The sequence below is a fragment of the Haliotis asinina genome, chromosome 2, assembly GCF_037392515.1.
Source record: "Haliotis asinina isolate JCU_RB_2024 chromosome 2, JCU_Hal_asi_v2, whole genome shotgun sequence".
Taxonomy (NCBI): domain Eukaryota; kingdom Metazoa; phylum Mollusca; class Gastropoda; order Lepetellida; family Haliotidae; genus Haliotis; species Haliotis asinina.
The window spans coordinates 61,322,379-61,342,697 of record NC_090281.1 but is presented as its reverse complement, the minus strand read 5'-3'; the positions used below and the strand labels follow the sequence as shown (position 1 = coordinate 61,342,697).

Genomic DNA, 20,319 nt, shown 5'->3' with positions numbered 1-20,319 from the left:
TATGCGCTATCAATTCATTTGTATTTTTATAATTAATCATTCTCGTCACGCTATGGCTGCAATATTGCCAATGTGACGTTAAATATTAACTCACTCACTCACTGGCTGTAGTGACAGTGGCGCTTTACGTGAGAAGTGAGTAGTTTCGGTTACATTTGGGTAAAATGTATCCTGCCAGTTACAGGCCCATTGTGACATTTTGTTTAGATCGTTGGTAAGACAGGTAGCGGCAATGGATGAATCTTCTATGATAAAAAATATAATGAAGTGTGATCCGCAAAGAGACGAATGCTACTATCTGTGTGACATAAGATGTCATTAATGAATATTAATGAAAGAAGTGGCCCAAGGACTGGGCCCTGGGGTACTCCAGCTAGTACAGTTTTCTTGTCAGACATATCCGTTGATTTCTACCCGTTATACTCTATTTTCTATATTACTGTCGAACCATTTCAATAGTTCGCCTTGGGTACCATAATTTTTACTTTTATCAATAATTCCTAATTTTACTTATATCGCAGAACACTGCGTTAACCTCTTTTACTTCTTCAAGAGCTTTAGCTATGGAATTGTACAAATAGGTTCAGTGATTTTGATGTTGAATCTCGTGTCATGAATCCTGTCTGTAAATTTGTCAGTATGTCGTTATCTCTACGGAAGCTGACAAAATATTTAAATACACATTTCTCAAAGACCTAAGCAAGATGTGAGTGCGACTGGGCGATAGTTTGAACATTCGTGTACGCTATCTTTCTTGCAAACAGGTATTACTGATGCTTCTTTCCATGAAGAGTGGACAATAAACTGATTCAACGATAGGTTGAAAAATTTCGGGAGTACAGGTGTTTGACTATTTGCGGTATATCTAAGTATTTCGTAACTTTCTTATTTCATTTGATGTGTCCAATGACAATAACATGTCTCTGACGTCATCGTTGGATAGAGTAATGCTTGGTTTGTCGAGTTACAAGGAACCTGGGTAACGGGCAGATCTCGATTGGGGTCTTCAATAGTCGACTGATTAGCAAAGTAGTTATTGAAAACGTTTGCGATTTCTTCGGGGTCATTATAGACTGTATCGTTGAAAATAATTTGTTGGAAATTGGCTATCACCTCTGCGTGATTTAACGAACGCTTTGGTCAGGCGCCACCACATTTTGGTACAGAGCCAGTTATTGACATGATCTTCAGTTTTAGACACGAATGATTGTTTATCAGTCAACTTTATTTCTTGCTGACCTGACATTAATTCTTTTCTTTGCAATTACATGGAAACGATTACGTTTCCAAATCAGAGACCGTATTTGACTCGTCATCCAAAGCGGATCAGCAGGTCCAACAGTAACAATCTTATGTGGAATATGTTCATCGCAAATTTCCGTTATTACGGATGTTAAAATCACCTGCAATCTTATCTATATTGCTGGAAAAAATAAACTTTCGCCGTCAATAACATCGACACTCCAGTTCATACTTTCTTCCAATGAATAGTTATAAACTTTCCTCTTATAGTTTTAGAGATAGTGAGGGGATCAAAATCTTCACAGATATCGGGCAATGGTCACTACAGATAGGGTCAAGAACTCCCGATTCATTTACATTTTTAATATTCGAGACAAAAATCAAATCTATCAAGGTACTTGCATCTGGATTAATTCTAGTTGACAAAAGTCTCTGATACAATCTCTTTAAGATCATACATTAATTGAAGGCAATCTATTTTTGTTCTATTGTCCCGAAGGGCGTCACCAACAACGGTGGTATACATGTCTATATCGGCTGCGTTGCCTCAATCAGATCCCGGTACGTCTCGCTCTTATCTGCTTGATAGATGGAACCGATTAGGTAATAACGGTTTTTACATTTTAACCCACACCGCCTCAAGCCCAGGAATGTCAAGACTGTCCACATGTTTGGCGCGTAGATTAGCTTTGAGAAAGATCGCGACACCGCCACCACGAGTTTGCCTATTTTTCTTGAATGCGAACTAAAGTAATGGATACATGTAAACACATGTGTTGTACTATTGTGTAGGTATAGGTCACATGACATGATTTTGACTGGAACAATGAAAACAGAGAGAAAAGGGGAAGGAGGATAAAGTAAGCCATAACTATTATATGGCGTAATGAAAAGAAACAAAATGGCAAAATTCGACTGTATGGATGAACAACCCCAAAACTAGAAACAAAGGTTAGCAATTTCAAGATAGTTTGCTTGATATCAACACATCCACATACATACACATCCAAACGTATTTATACGCTCGCCGTTGTATAGAAAACTGCTTTCATCAAACCATAGGCAACAGGTACACCCGCTTACATATACATACACGTGCGCGCACACACACGTGCAGAAACACAGAGACGGGGGTATTTACAAGTTCGCCTTTGCATACTCTTATTTGACTGGCTAAAATGGATTAGTAATACCTGCGACATACAGGTATCGTCTGCACACATAATTCGCACATTGCAAGAATGTATACTCCACACGTAATACATGCATTACAAGAATGTATATTACATATACTACACATATTGCAAGAATGTATGGTACACGCATACTACACAGATTGCAATAAAATGTACTCCACACGTACTACAAACATTGCAAGAATGTACATTACACACACATTACACACATTAAAAGAATGTATATTAAACACATACTATACACATTGCATGAATGTATACTCCACATATACTACACACAGTGTAAGGATGTACGTAAGACACATACTGTATGTTAAACACATTCTACACACATTACAAGAATGCACATTACACATATACTACACAAACTATACTATGGCAAGAATGCATGTTACACATATATTACAAGAATGTATGATACACGTATGCTCGACACATTACAAAAAAGTATGCAAGACAAATGCTACACACATTACAAACATGTATACTCCATACATTCTACATACATTACAAGAATGTAATTAGACACATACTACATATATTGCAAGAATGTATGGTACACACACACTACACACATTGCAAGAATGTACGTTACACACGTACTACACATATTACAAAGAATGTATGCTCCACTTATACTACACACATTGCAAGAATGTACACTGCACACATTCTACACACACTGCAAGAATGTATACTACACACATTGCAAGAATGTATACTACACACACACTACACACATTGCAAGAATGTATGTTACACACATACTACACACATTGCAAGAATGTATACTACACACACACTACACACATTGCAAGAATGTACATTACACACATACTACACACATTACAAGAATGTATGCTACACACACACTACACACATTACAAGGAATGGACGCTATACATATACTACACACCTTACGAGAATGTATGCCATACATATGCTCCACACATATATACACAAATACATGGTATACATATACATACACATGTAATGCTTGCGTAGTATGTCACTAGCACATAACTCATTTACCACATGGTATACACGTACAATAATTATATGCTATGTTCACAGATAATATACAATATATTATGCATGCGTGTTAAACTATGCTAAGCAGCATGCACTCATAACGGAGATTTCACCTGGTTAGAGATGCGGAAAATGATTAAGGCAAGTGCACACACACTAAGTTAATGAGATCATGGAAGTTAGGCAAGAAATCTCAGTGTATGCATACTAATCGGTTCAGTACAAAGGGACCCTTGTTATCATTGCAGGAAGCTCACAGTTTGCCGGAGTAGACAATATATCGTCAGTTCGTATTGTCTGTAGTAGATAGATCTGTTACATAGCACGAGGACCACGGACGTGCTGCCCGTAGATACAATACACTCGCGTGGTATACAACATTCACGGCACGTTTACCGTTAGCGGTTTGTGTTACATGAGGTGAGGTGTTCGGTTTGTGTCACATGAGGTGAGGTGTTGACAATTACACGTCTTCAATTTATTACATATCTAAATCGCCATGAGCATAAAGTAAATGTCGTAATGACTATCAACAGTTCATGAGATCACGCAAGCGCATTATGAATTTCTCAAGCAATGTGTCCCGTGTTTGTAACGATGTTCATTTGTCTTGAGTTTAGTTTAGTAGACTCTCACACTTCATCGAAGTCAGCGCTGTCGCTGACCTTTCTAACCGTGTCGTTCAGCATCTTAAAGAGGATGGCCCCACTGGTTACCCATGATGCCTCTACTATCTTATCCAAGACCCCTTAGAGCTAATGCTGCTCGGGGTCCTGTAAGATCTTGATTGATGAAGACTCGACGGGTTCTAGGGTTTTTCAAGTATTTAAGTTTTGATCTCGACTTGAGGACAGCTTGTTTCGAGGCACAGCTAATGAATCGAATAATTACTCGTTACCCATGATGCCTCTACTGTCTTATCCAAGACCCCTTAGAGCTAATGCTGCTCGGGGTCCTGTAAGATCTTGATTGATGAAGACTCGACGGGTTCTAGGGTTTTTCAAGTATTTAAGTTTTGATCTCGACTTGAGGACAGCTCGTTTCGAGGCACAGCTAATGAATCGAATAATTACTCGTTACCCATGATGCCTCTACTGTCTTATCCAAGACCCCTTAGAGCTAATGCTGCTCGGGGTCCTGTAAGATCTTGATTGATGAAGACTCGACGGGTTCTAGGGTTTTTCAAGTATTCAAGTTTTGATCTCGACTTGAGGACAGCTTGTTTCGAGGCACAGCTAACGAATCGAACAATTACTGGTTACCCATGATGCCTCTACTGTCTTATCCAAGACCCCTTAGAGCTAATGCTGCTCGGGGTCCTGTAAGATCTTGATTGATGAAGACTCGACGGGTTCTAGGGTTTTTCAAGTATTTAAGTTTTGATCTCGACTTGAGGACAGCTCGTTGCGAGGCACAGCTAACGAATCGAACAATTACTGGTTACCCATGAAGCCTCTACTATCTTATCCAAGACCCCTTAGAGCTAATGCTGCTCGGGGTCCTGTAAGATCTTGATTGATGAAGACTCGACGGGTTCTAGTTTTTTTCAAGTATTTAAATTTTGATCTCGACTTGAGGACAGCTCGTTTCGAGGCACAGCTAACGAATCGAACAATTACTGGTTACCCATGATGCCTCTACTATCTTATCCAAGACCCCTTAGAGCTAATGCTGCTCGGGGTCCTGTAAGATCTTGATTGATGAAGACTCGACGGGTTCTAGGGTTTTTCAAGTATTTAAGTTTTGATCTCGACTTGAGGACAGCTTGTTTCGAGGCACAGCTAACGAATCGAACAATTCGGGTCGTGGGTTGTGCCTGCGAAGTGGTTGGTCGTCTGGGAATACGATGACTAACATCGATGTCCCTAGGGTTGAGATTTACGCCAGTGGACTTAGCCATGTCTAGTATCAACTGGTCAGTGTCCTCATTCACTGACTCCGACAACCCTGAGATTCTGATGTTATTCCTACTCGAGGCAATGAGGCGTTATCACCTCAGCGACTACTGTTGTGAGAACGTCAGTCAAAGCGTGTACCACTTCGGATGTAAGAGGATCAGAGGTGGGGCTAGTAACTGACACATCTACACTTTCGGCAGTCATCAAGATGCAGACTTGGACTGTCAGGACATTGACGTTTCAAATCAATGTCGATCTCCGAATTGGGTGATATGAGCACTTCGCCTCTCTTACGTGTTGTGGCGAGAGACGTACTTGAGATAGATATCTCCTTGAGCAATACGTTAATGTCAAGTACAATGAAAATCGTATGTACTCACTCTGTGTCGTTGTGAGAGCTCCGAGCTGTCCATAGTATCCAAGTGAATTATGTGCTAGGCGCAAGAAAATAAGGAGTTGTCAACTCACACATGTGTTGTTGGGCGTGAGAGGATCCTTTTCATCTAATCACTCCAACATTTATCGTCCAAACTACAAATCACCTTCTTCCAGTTTTCACATAAAATGTACTCGGAACCACTTGGAATGTGTAGTTCATTCCTACACCGGAACCACTTGGAATGTGTAGTTCATTCCTACACCATAAAAACGCAGTTGAGCATTGGTAGCTCGAGCTCCATAGCGCGTCCGACCACCAGCGTGACGCCACGTTTGTACTGAAGGCCCCTACTTTTCTTATGAATCGTATATACCAATAACACGTCACAATTTAACTCTGGACTCACAAAAGTCCAGAAACTCTCAGCACTGTGACCACTCTCTCACAAGGGATTTGGCAAAATTAAACATGCAGTTGTTATGTATATGTGCTAAGGATGAAAAAATGAAAAAAAAGTTTTTCGAAAACTCAGAATTTAAACTCGCTCGCCCATGGGCGAACAGAGGCCAATGGGAAGTCCCATGGACGAGAGTGTTTAATTTCGTCCAGAATAAATGTTTCGGAGGTTGTAAATGAATGAAAAAATGTGAATAAGTATCATGACACAAATTTCAGCTTGTTGTGACTTGACTCTGCTAACTGACAGCGATTTAAAAAAATCTCGCCCATGGGTGAAAAACATATTGGCCCATGAACGAGAATAATTACTTTCATTGAAAATACATGTTTTTCCATGCTTTGCATTTTATAAATAAATAATTAAATTTTTATTGTGTTCATTAAAATTATGGCAATCTAATTGGTTAACTGGGAACATTTCTTTTGATTTCATTTCCCAATGAATCTGAAAAAAATAAGCCACGCCCACCGAACCGGACTACTTTCGGACCTGAGGAATGTCGGGGAATCCCTTTACACAGCGGGGGAATTCCCTTGCACTCGGGTACCTTAATGAACTTTGGGTAAACATTGAAGTGATACATTGTGGTTAACATAAACAAACAACTCAAAATTATCCGTGAACGTTAATAAGGTTGCAACGCCTCGACAAGAGCATGCGCACGTTGGAACATCAGTTCATGGCATCGCAATCCCAGTCACATCACAGCCTCTTTCTGCTTGCGCAAATACTACAATCACAGTTCCACTAACTTCATATCATCGGGCTTCATTTCCATTTCTCACTTTTCAAACTGTCTCTTTCAGTTCGCAGGTAGTAATTCAAACGTTTGAACTTGAAACTTTGCCGATACCGGGACGCGTCACGTTGAGTTGTTCCACTCTGATTCGTCTACCGATGTTAGCTTGGTTGATTGACAGCTGTTTGGGGGTGCTCTATGCTGATTGGCTCATGGTTTGGCAGGCGTGTCATTTTATGTAGATGAGTCACGTGAGTCATGTCACGTCATTACCGAATAGTCGTTCTGCCTTTTTGGTTGTTGTAAGCGACATTTTAACCGGAAGTCGCCATTTTACCGGACAAGCGTCCCTAGCAACATGCCTGTGAAACACTGCTGTCACGGCCTCTGTCGGTCTGATTCGCGGTATTTGACCTCGTCAAGCAGTGGCATCTTTTTCATACCATTCCCTAAACCGAGGACGAGTTTAGAAAAGTGTAAAAAGTGGATTTCTCTTTGCGGACGGAAGAATTTTACCATCGAAAAAGTCAGGAAGGAGACTTATATTTGCAGCCTGCACTTCGTCGGAGGAAATGGACCAACTGAAGGTAATGATTCAAATGCACTTTCAAATATCGTATTTGCATTTTCAGATTAAATCTGACTCTATGTAATTCACGACATGCTCATGTTTGAATGGCCTTTTGTTTCATTGACAGAATATCCTGATCCTTTGTCAGCCTTGTCGCAAGATGTCCTAACACCGAAGGCACGAAATCCTAGGAAGAGACTGAGGCTTCAACCAGTAAATTATTACGCTGTTTGCTCTCCGAAAACGTTCTCATCAATATTTACATAGTAACATCATCATTGATTACATTTTATTCACTGAATATTATCACACTGATAATCACTAAAGTGCAGTAGCTATTTTAAAATTGAAATAATTTTCCTACATGCTGCTGGGTTCAACCATTCATATAATTTTTGTAGAATATTCATGTATTGCCTGAGTATTCCATTTTGACAATTATCCAGCAATGTAAACTAGTAGAGGTCTAAATTATTTTTAGTTTATCTTCTCTTCATTAAAAAGGCCCCACTGCATGAACTCCAACTAAATGTGCCTACCCCTGAGGAACAAGATGAACGGAACATAGTGCCAACATCACCATCTGAAAACTTCCATGACTACTTTGAAGTTTTCAATGAAGATCATCAAGGTAAGTAGTCAAAGTAACTTGTCCTAATAATTTGATATTGGTCCAAATGTAATACTGTACTGATCAAATTGAAACAGATATTTGGTAATAGTGTATGTCTAATAGGTGATACACGTCTGCAGTTTTCCTTGTATGGAAAGCCAAGCTGCACTGATGAGTCCTGGCGGGACGAAACGTGGTAAAAAGAACAGAATGCAATTTGAAGTAACAGATTCATTGTAACATTGATGAAGCGTTGATATTAGATATTACAAGTTCACTTGTTTCAGATGCAAGCACCACAGTGGATGCATGCACACAGACAGAAATTAACATGGATGATATGCTTAGGTACAGTGATGCAGAAATAAAAGAGCCCAGAATTCTGAAAAGGAATGATTTCATACGGACCATACAAAGTGATGATGACACCTGCAAATTCTACACAGGTACTTATTACAATATTAAATTCAATATGTGCTAGCTGTTTTGAAGTCTATCTTGTTAGTCCAAAATGGCGATCATAAATTTAACCAACATTTTTTAGACCTTTGGCATGGTAACCAAAAATCAACAGGGTCGTTTATTGTTGGTAATTGTTGAAAATGGTAATCATTGCTGTTATAAGTAATCATTCTGAAAAAATGTAAGAGAATAAATTATTTATATTTACACAGGTCTGACTACATCTCTTTTTACCATCATCCTGAATCTGTTGATGCCGAAAGCCAAGAAACTGAACTACTGGCGTGGATCGGACACTGCTGGCTTAACAGTAATTGCATTAAGATTTCCAATAGCTAAAATATCATCAAGGTAAGGGTGATGATGTTCATCACAGTGAAGGTTATCATAAGAAAGAAGCTCATTAGCTTGAGTGACTTTTCACAGTAGAGTGAAAAAGCTGTATATCTAACAATCTAAAATGAATCACTTGGAAACCATTACTTCTGGTGAATGTTATTGAGTTTTAGACACATACTATGAATGATGTAACACCTGTTTCAGGAGGACCATGCTCAAACACCTGGGAGGAGAGGACGTCCTCGGGTCTTGACCCTTACAGAGGAGTTACTTCTCACCTTGAGCGAGGCTCAGACGGGGGTTTGACTCTGAAGTTTTAGCTTATCTATTTCAAATTGATAACTCGTCTGTCAGCAGAAGTTTCACTACTTGGATTTCTTTTATGTACCATGAACTTCAATTCCTAGTATCTTGGCCAACTCGGTATCAAGTACATTCATGCTTACCTAAGTGCTTTAAATGTTTTCCTAAGACCAGAGTAATTATTGACTGCACAGAATTTTTCATTCAAAAACCAAGTCTTGCTTCCTCTCAGAGAGTCACATGGTCCCAATACAAGCACCACAACACTGTAAAATCATTGGTTGCTATATCCCCCTCTGGTACATTTGTTTTTCTCTCAAATCTGTACACAGGTTCAATATCAGACAGGAAGATTGTCCAACAATCTGGTTTCCTAGACAAACTTGAGTACGGAGATGACATAATGGCTGACAGAGGGTTTTTAATACGTGATTTACTTACTAAAAGAATGTGCACTCTGAACATACCACCATTTTCTATGGGTAAGCAGTTGAAATCAAAAGCAGTAGCTAAGACAAGGAGAATTGCCAGTTCACGCATTCATGTTGAACGTGCCATAGGAAGGCTTAAAAAGTTTCAGACCTTTGAAAGAGTTATTCCACTCAGACTTAAGAGTATTTTGGATCAAATGCAATTTGTATGTGCAGCACTGTGCAACCTCGACAAGAAACTTGTGAAATAATGTTAGGAAGCATTAAAAGAAACAAATCCTTTTAAGCAGATTATGTTTATGTAAACTGAATCCTATTATGTCAAATTTATGTAAGCTGTGTGAACAGATACTGTAAGACTTCTTTCTTATGAAACAGGTTCAGCTTCTTAATCATCTGGCTAAAAAATGTTTCATCAAATTCAGTTTTGACCACAACAATGCCTTGATTAGTCATAATCACAAATTCACCATACTTAAAACCATAAAGACCAAGTTGGCCTGAGTCTGATGATAATATGGGCAATCACTGGTCATCACCCAATCTTCACTGTTATCAACCTGCTTACAATATTTCATCTTAGCAACCTCTTTAGGATGTTTATTCCTCAGTGAGTATGGACACTTTATTTCCAATACTCTGTCAGCATGGCATTTACATGTAACAACACCATCAACACTGCATCCTAAAGCAGGATATGATGGGTTTATGAACAGGCCATGTTCACGAACCTTTAGAGACTTGTGGCAAGAGCGTACAAGTCGAGTGTACATGTGTCGAGCAACTGGCTCCTTCTTTCTACCCCACATAAGTGGTTCACAATTATCTTTAGCTTCACTTCTGTCCTCACACATGATAGATTTCTGCTGTAAATGGGTCTGTCACCGAAGATGGAACTCCACGGTTACGAAGCTTTTCGGTGAAATCGTCGTGCGTGTGCAATAAGTCGGGATCTTCAGTTAAATTTAAGCATTTTGCAGCATTAGCTAACTGGATTCTTACAAAAGTTTGCACCTTGGTTTTTAGTTTCATACTTCAATGCAACGAAAGAAATACAAAGTCAGTCCTTAAATGAACGTGTATTTCTTAGTGTCGTGAACCCGTAGAGCCTTCATCAATCAAGATCTTACAGGACCCCGAGCACCATTAGCTCTAAGGGGTCTTGGATAAGACAGTAGAGACATCATGGGTAACCAGTGGGACCATCCTCTTTAAGATGTTGAACGACACGGTTAGAAAGGTCAGCGACAGCGCTGACTTCGATGAAGTGTGAGAGTCTACTAAACTAAACTCAAGACAAATGAACATCATTACAAACTCGGGAAACATTGCTTGAGAACAGATGAACATACTTTCACAAGTATCATGACACAAATGTCAACTCATTTTGATTTAATTCCGTTAATTTAGAGCTATTTAAGAAATTCTCACCCATGGGCGAAAAACATTTTGGCCCATGGGCGAGAATATTTCCTTTTACCCCAAATACATCTTTTCCAATGTTTTGGAGGATGTTAATGAATGAAAGTACATTTATGAGTATCATGACAGAAATTTCAACTGATTTTGACTTAATTCTTCTAAATGAGAGCAATTTTGAAAACTCTCGCCCTTGGGAGAAAGACATTTTGGCCCATGGGCGGGAATATTTGCCTTCACTCATAATACATATTTTCCTGTGGTTTGGAGGTTGTAAATGAATGAGGGTATATTTATGAGTATCATGGCACAAAATCCAACTCATTATGATTTAATTCTGCTAACTGAGACCGATTTTCAAAAATATCTCGCCCATGGGCGAAAAACATTTGGCCCACGAGCGAGAATATTTCCTTTTCACTCCAAATACATCTTTTCTAATGTTTTGGAGGATGTAAATGAATGAAAGTGCCATTGTGAGTATCAAGACACAAAATTCAACTGATTTTGACTTAAGTTTGCGAATTCAGGAAGATTTTTTCAAAAATATGCCAGAATCATCACTTTTACTCAAAATACATCTTTTCCTAATTTTGAATTAATTCCGTTAATTTAGAGCTCACCCATGGGCGAGAATATTTCCTTTTACCCCAAATACATCTTTTCCAATGTTTTGGAGGATGTTAATGAATGAAAGTACATCTATGAGTATCATGACAGAAATTCAAAAATATGCCAGAATAAACACGTTTACTCCAAATACATCTTTTCCTGTGTTTTGGAGGTTGTAAATGAATCAAGATATATTTGTAAGTATCATGGCACAAAATTGAACTGATTTTGACTTAATTCCGCTAATTTGTAACAATTACAAGAATCTGGACTTCTACTTACATTTTCATAGTTTTTTTTATCGTCTTGGAGGTTGTAAATTTATGAATGAAAGTGTGTTTATAAGTATCACGACAAAAAAATGAAATCATTCCGGTTTTAATTCGACTAATCTCGCTCGTTGACGAAAATATTTGCTTGTTTTCTTTATTTTGCAAACATATGGTTTCAAAATAGATGAAATTCTAATGACAATTCAGTTTAATTTCGTGAGTTTAGTTTTATGTCGCACTCAGTAATATCCCACCAACATGGCGGCGGTTTGTAGATAATCGAGTCTGGACCAGATAATCCAGTGATCAACTGCATGAGCATCGACCTGCACAACTGGGAACTGATGACATGTGTCAACCAATTGAGCAAGCCTGACCACCCGATCCCGTTAGTCGCCTCTTACGACAAGCATAGTCGCCTTTCATGGCAAGCATGGGTTGCTGAAGCCGTCTTCTACTCCAGATCTTCACGGGTCCCGAACACAGAACTTTACTTTCAGCAACATATACAGTACACTTAGAATACTAAGCCTTGAGATTCTTTTGAATTTAGGTATTCTATAAATATAACAAAATTCAAGCTATATCTATGAAGTTGAAGTTATTTGTGAAAGCCCTAATCAAGAGTGACCAAACTCCAGTGACTATGCTGGGACACATTAATAAACAGTGTTCTGAGATCTTTAAACTGTATTGAAATATGTCTTGTCAATCCCACTGACATTCGCCAAATGTACCTGCCTAGTAGTTTTAAGTGTACCTACCCAGTTTAACATGTTTCGTTTTAACAGTGTGGTCTCCATTTTTAGTAATTCCCTTTAGCCCGTCTCGGTTTTTTTCGTCCGAGGTTTTTTGGGGCATTCTCCTATTTGTCAGACCAGAAATAAATTACAACAGGGATAGGTCACTCGCTTGTTTTCTTTACCATTTTTACTAATTAGTATGCGCCTCGTCATGCTCCAATGCACACAGTGACCTGGTTCGTTTCCATCGCAACTTAGGCTGCTTGTGACGGGCAAACGGGAATTACTAAAAATGGACACCACACTATTAAAGACGTAGTATACCCACATCACCTACTCTTCCAGCGTAACCTTCATCTACATCACCATCCTTAATATATTGAGAAGAGAGCACAGAAGGCCGTATAGCTGTAACCACTGAACTGTGGCGTCTCTCTGCTCCCAACTTCACAAGTGGGGGTGTCCTTCTCTACCTCTTCCATTAATCTTTAAAACATCTAACAAGCTCAACGCATGCAACTTTTTACTAAAATGTGATGTTATACATATCATGAGAGTATTTGCATGTATTATTCAGTTGATAAATTATCATTTTATGATGCATATATATACAATATTTTGCTTTGATTCTGTAACTACCCACATTATGACATTGAGACCATTCTGATTTATCGAGTAAAATAGGATTATATAGTTTTGAGTTTGAATCTTGGCATATTTTGCCGGTTTGCCACTTTTGCTCTCTACCTTTTTAAAGGGGGCGTGCATATTTTGATGGTTTTTAGTATTCCATCTATTCGTTTAGATTTATTAATTTATTTGTTTTGTTTTGTTTTTTACTTCTAGTGGCCCTGTTAGTCTGCTTTGATAACTGTAAATTTATTCTGACGTTTGACGTATGAAGTGTTGTTATCATGTATGTTATGTAATTATGTTATTGGTATGGAGTGGCATTGATATGTATGTTTATGCTTGCCAATCCAGTCACGATAACTTGAGGAGATTAGTTTAAACTATAGATTAAAGTATCCATACTATTAATATGTAATCTTTATATCGGGCTATGAGGAATACGTTATATAATCAAGATTGATTTTGCGTTTACTTTTCTATTTTTTTGATAAATTTTCACTATTTTTGCTACAGTCGAAAAGATTTACTTTGGCTTTCGTAATTGTGGTCTCTAAGTATTTTAGAAATTATGTTGTTGAGACAACTGGAACTGTTGATCTGCAGTCTTTCAAAATTCATTTTCACGAGATACATTCTCCCTTTTTACCATTTATCAAAATGAACATATAACTGTTTACACAAAGGTATCTTCCCGTAAAATAAGTAGGACGAAACCTGAAGTATAGCAGCGCATTTGCCATAACTGAAGTTGGTAAAATGATAATGAAAACTGTCATTTCCAACATCCACCTTGCAAGCAATTTTATCAAGAAACTAAATAACTCATTACTAATGGAAGGAGTGAACTGAAAGTTCATTTTATTAACTGAAGTCACTGGTTGAACTCGCTAACATCGATTCACTTACATTCTGGTACACGTGTCTTATTTCGTTTCCTGAGGACACACATTTTACTCCTTTTTTAGAAAACCCGTGTCTAATCCCTTAAAACAACACCGTTGTCGCTACACCAAACGATTTTGACCTTGACCCCAAACAAAGGTTTAACTTACAGGACTACCCCGTAGACATCCCTTTCTTGATAACGAGTTTAACAGCTACTCCGAAATGCTGCTTACCTTATAGGTTGTATATCCATAGAACTTTCTCTGTTTTTTTTCAAATTATCATGACCTGAACAGATATTACTTTGTCAGAGGCTTCATAAGTGATTTTCAAGTTCTAATCCACACACTGATTTCCACTTTTTCATCATTTTTACTTTTATTTCAGTTTGTTGAGTATCTCAGCATAACTCGCAAAGACAATGGAAACTGAGCGGAACGATGACGCTTTCTGTTTCTTCCGCGTTCACTTACGTAATTTCCGCAAAGCGCCTACGACAATTTGCGCTGAAAAAGTCGTGTCTCGTCTGCTGGTCTTGTTATTTGGAGTAAAACAGCTGCTGCTTTCAAATGTATTTTACTTGTCATATACACAATTCATCCATGGATCACATTAGGTCATTAGGTGACACCAGCTTTGAAATGAACAGGTGTTCGTGAGTGTATATGAATGAAAAAGGCTGATTGCGCAAGACGCGCAGCCAAATATCTCACATTCAAAGGAAATCTCGAACTGATTGCTTTATAAGGCGTCGAACTGGCCAGTTAGTTTTGGTATTGTGTATAAACCTCCTTTGCAAGAACTTTGTCAAGCATACCTGCTTTGTCCTTTTGCAAGACCTGCACATATTAGTCTTTGAAAGACGTTGACATTTATGTGCATGTGCTCTGGAAAACTTTGTCCTGTACGATATTCCTTCCAATTTAGTTATTGTGTGCATGCTATATTTCAATTTTGGAAATGTGCTTAAAACATATTTTGATTCTCAAAGAATGTGGTTCGTTTAGCAAGCAAAACATTGCTTTGATTAACACTTCACCAGTACTATACAATATTACAGAATACACAAAACCGGATCCACAAAAACGACAAATTATAGCATTGTGATTAGGGGTATATGGGGTTATAGGAGCCCCTTTTTATCCACCAAGCCAATTCTTACACGCCCTGGTGGGGTGTGGATTCGGGGGAGGGGGTAACGGAGGAGATGACCAAGCCAAGGAAGACACACGTACTCCATACGCTAACATGGTCTTCCTTACTGCTTGAAGATTGACCTTTTCTCACTGTGGTCTATGATGACTTCGGTGAACGGAAAAAAAGAACCTATTCACTGTGAAAACCAGAAAATAGTTGAATCCGTCCACGATTTTATCATAAAAGCTTGATTTTTAATTTTTTAACAGGAAACTAATTAACTTGTCAAAAACCTTCTCACACATGTTCAGTGTCTCTACAAAGGGCTATTCAGACTCAACAAACCATAACTCTATTTTTCATGTTTACTTATATGATAGTTGTATTTGATGTAATGATATGTATTCATATGTTATTATATGATAGTTCGTGTGGATGACGACACATGCTTCATTTATATTTTGTATTATATGTTGTATGGGTGAGGCACTGTAAAGCTTGTTCATTAGTCCCAATCACAGTTACAAAACACACAAAAATACAACAACATGGAGATGTGTGGAGAAAATAAAGACATATGGAGAACTGCAATGTCATAATTGAACAGAAATCATTCCCTCTATTGGTCAATATAAATCTATAAATCAATTAATTTAAACAAATAGATGGAATACTAAAAACCACCAAAATATGCACGCCCCATTTAAAAAGATAGAGTGCTAAAGTGGCAAGATTCAAACTCAAAACTATGCAATCGTATTTTATTCGACAAATCAGAATGGTCTCAATGTCATAATGTGGGTATTTACAGAATCAAAGCAAAATATTTTACATGTTTATGTACGATTTATTTAGCAAAGCCAGAAGAATCCCCGACAAACACGACCGCTTCTCCTCAATATGTGGGTTTGTGAGAGTGAGGGTACTCCCTACAAGACTCACTCCTATTAGTTAACAGGGTGTCCGCCCATTTTATGTATTTTTTACTCGATAGGTACGGAAAATTAATTAGGCGATATGGGTATGTCATGACTGGTTGATTTCTCAGGATTAGGTAAAATTGGGTATGGGAGAGTCGATATACTATGATCATAGGGGATTTAGCAACCATGTTGGAGTGAAAGAATGACAAAACTCTGTCATAGATTAATGCGTGTCTTTCTTAAGCATTATGAAAATGGGAATGGTAAATAAACACAAAATGCCCTATACCTGTCCAGCGTGTCATACATATATGTATCATATAATAATAATTTATCAACTGAATAATACATACAAATACTCTTATGATTATGTATAACATCATATTTTAATAAAAAGATGCATGCGTTGACCTTGTTAGATGTTTTAAAGATTAATGGAAGAGGTAGAGAAGGACACCCCCACTTGTGAACTTGGGAGCAGAGAGACACCACGGTTCAGTGGTTACAGCTATACGGCCTTCTGTGCTCTCTTCTCAATATATTAAGGATGGTGATGTAGATGAAGGTTACGCTGGAAGAGTAGGTGATGTGGGTATACTACGTCTTTAATAGTGTGGTGTCCATTTTTAGTAATTCCCGTTTGCCCGTCACAAGCAGCCTAAGTTGCGATGGAAACGAACCAGGCCACTGTGTGCATTGGAGCATGACGAGGCGCATACTAATTAGTAAAAATGGTAAAGAAAACAAGCGAGTGACCTATCCCTGTTGTAGATTATTTCTGGTCTGACAAATAGGAGAATGCCCCATAATACCTCGGACGAAAAAAACCGAGACGGGCTAAAGGGAATTACTAAAAATGGAGACCACACTATTAAAACGAAACATGTTAAACTGGGTAGGTACACTTAAAACTACTAGGCAGGTACATTTGGCGAATGTCAGTGGGATTGACAAGACATATTTCAATACAGTTTAAAGATCTCAGAACACTGTTTATTAATGTGTCCCAGCATAGTCACTGGAGTTTGGTCACTCTTGATTAGGGCTTTCACAAATAACTTCAACTTCATAGATATAGCTTGAATTTTGTTATATTTATAGAATACCTAAATTCAAAAGAATCTCAAGGCTTAGTATTCTAAGTGTACTGTATATGTTGCTGGAAGTAAAGCTCTGTGTTCGGGACCCGTGAAGATCTGGAGTAGAAGAGGGCTTCAGCAACCCATGCTTGCAATAAAAGGCGACTATGCTTGTCGTAAGACTCGATTAACGGGATCGGGTGGTCAGGCTTGCTCACTTGGTTGACACATGTCATCAGTTCCCAGTTGTGCAGGTCGATGCTCATGCAGTTGATCACTGGATTATCTGGTCCAGACTCGATTATCTACAAACCGCCGCCATGTTGGTGGGATATTACTGAGTGTGACATAAAACTAAACTCACGAAATTAAACTGAATTGTCATTAGAATTTCATCTATTTTGAAACCATATGTTTGCAAAATAAAGAAAACAAGCAAATATTTTCGTCCACGAGCGAGATTAGTTGAATTAAGACCGGAATGATTTCATTTTTTTATCGTGATACATATAAACACACTTTCATTCATAAATTTACAACCTCCAAGACAATAAAAAAAACTATGAAAATGTAAGTAGAAGTCCAGATTCTTGTACTTGTTACAAATTAGCGGAATTAAGTCAAAATCAGTTCAATTTCTGTCATGATACTCATAGATGTACTTTCATTCATTAACATCCTCCAAAACATTGGAAAAGATGTATTTGGGGTAAAAGGAAATATTCTCGCCCATGGGCCAAAATGTTTTTCGCCCGTGGGTGAGATTTTGTTAAATAGCTCTAAATTAACGGAATGAATTCAAAATTAGTTGAAATTTGTGCCATGATGCTTATGAGCATACTTTCATCCATTCACAACCTCCAAAACATGGGAAAAGGTGTATTTTGAGTAAAAGTAAATATTCTCACCCATGGGCGAGACTTTTTGAAAAATTACTCTAAATTAGCCGAATTAAGAGAAAATAAGCTTAATTTCGTGTCACGACGGTAATAAATACACGTCGGTCTTTAAATAACCGAGTCTGGACCAGACAATCCAGTGATCAACAGCATGAGCATCGATCTGCGCAAATGGGAACCGATGACATGTGTCAGCGAAGCGAGCGAGTCTGACCACCCGATCCCGTTAGTCGCCTCTTACGACAAGGACAGTCGCCTTTTAAGTAATGGGTTGCTGAAGGCTTATTCTACCCCGGACCTTCACGTTTTCCCCCTGTTAAACAGTATCCAGGATCAAATGAGATAAAATACTACTACTTTTGACTCAGTGTTTGTCTATATTCATTACATATATATTGATGGGGAAAATAAGGGACTACATGAACGTGTTCCTATATTTTTTTTCAAAGATGCTTCACAAGCTTTGTCACGCATAGCTTATTTTTTCTCTTTGTATACATCACAACATGATACACAAAGTGGGATGCAACATATATACACAATATAGGATATATCACATCATATCTATCTATCTATCTATCTGTCTGTCTATCTATCTAGATCAGTATTTCATAGCACACTTAATAGCCAGTCAAATGGGACATAACATACTGACAATTATTTATCCACATATCAAAGAATGATACACAAAATGGGATAGAACATATCTAGTCAAATGGGATACTGAGTCAATGTATGACATGGCTGTTCTGTCAGCTCTCTTTTGTACATTTCTAAGGCATGGTTCAGTGCCACACATCATCTTTTCCTTGGTGGAGGTATGGCACCGTTTCTTAACTGTAGAACGCACGCCTCCAAACAGACTTTCGTCTTCTCAAAAAGTCAATGACCTTATAAAAGCTGGGATGGCTTTACGAAGGATGCACCCCGTCTTTATTGTTGATTGTTGACCGACAGCCACTGCACTCCCATTAATGTAGTATTTCGTCTGTTCTTGATACTGAACTTACCGCTGCTGTACCCCAGATACTGACCGTCGCGTCCTTTAGGAATGAAACGGGTGCTTACTTGAATGTCCATACTTTATAACGCTTGTCGTTGGCATAGTTCACTCAGTTATGGTTCAATTTGTAGTAAATGATACGAATATCGTGCATGTAGTTTATCTTGTGAAATAGGGTGAAATATGTTCACGGTGGTCATGAGGCAGCTCTGAGTGGTCCTGATTGGAGTGCTGGGTGAGCTTGAAGTAGGGGTAACAAATTCACCCAGCACAGTCACTGAACCGTTGCTCTTAATCAGGTTTAATTCCCCCAGGAAGTTGGGTAGATGGGAATGAGCCGATCTATGTACTGGTTAGTGAGTGAGTTAGAAATTAAGTCATATCGGCAGTATTTCTGCCATATCGTGAGTATGAACGATGTAAATTTGTAAACATAAACATGAAATAAAAGCGAGCTCACTTGACTGCAAAGGACAGTAAAATGACTAGTCTATCCCAGATAAATATTTAAAACTAGTAATTAAATCTAAAACAGTTTAATTATAGAGGACGATACCATATAAAACAGGCTATAGATCGCCAACATCTAAAGGTAGATCGCCATACTAGGGACCATTTGGACTGATCATGCCTTTGCTGCCTGCATGGACCCTAATTAGATTTTACGCCATCCTTTCAGCCGTTTGCGAATGTTTGCGAAAATTCAGCCAAAATTAAAATCACAAATATACTACGTTTAAATATCCTAGTAAGATTAAATTTACTTTGAATGTAATGGGACTTGCGTATCCTCTCAGGAGGAAAATAATTTTGCAGTAGTTTAAACCTCTTTGAGCTTACAGCCTCTAACAGTCGCAGTTTCTTATCTATAACAAATATGCCATTTATCGATTTACGAAACATATCTAATAACTCTATTTCCTTTATTAAATAATTATCAAATGACAATTAAAATTATAAAAAATATCTTTATTTGTCCTGATAGTAGAATATTTACCCATTGTGACGGAAAAATCGTTTTGGACAATAAAGCATGTTTTAAACAGAAG

The 20,319-nt window shown here is 38.2% G+C and overlaps 1 pseudogene; it reads left to right on the top strand.

The window, feature by feature from the left end:
- Positions 1–5,368: 5,368 nt before the first annotated feature.
- Positions 5,369–9,916, top strand: LOC137271932 (uncharacterized; annotated as a pseudogene).
- Positions 9,917–20,319: the final 10,403 nt, after the last annotated feature.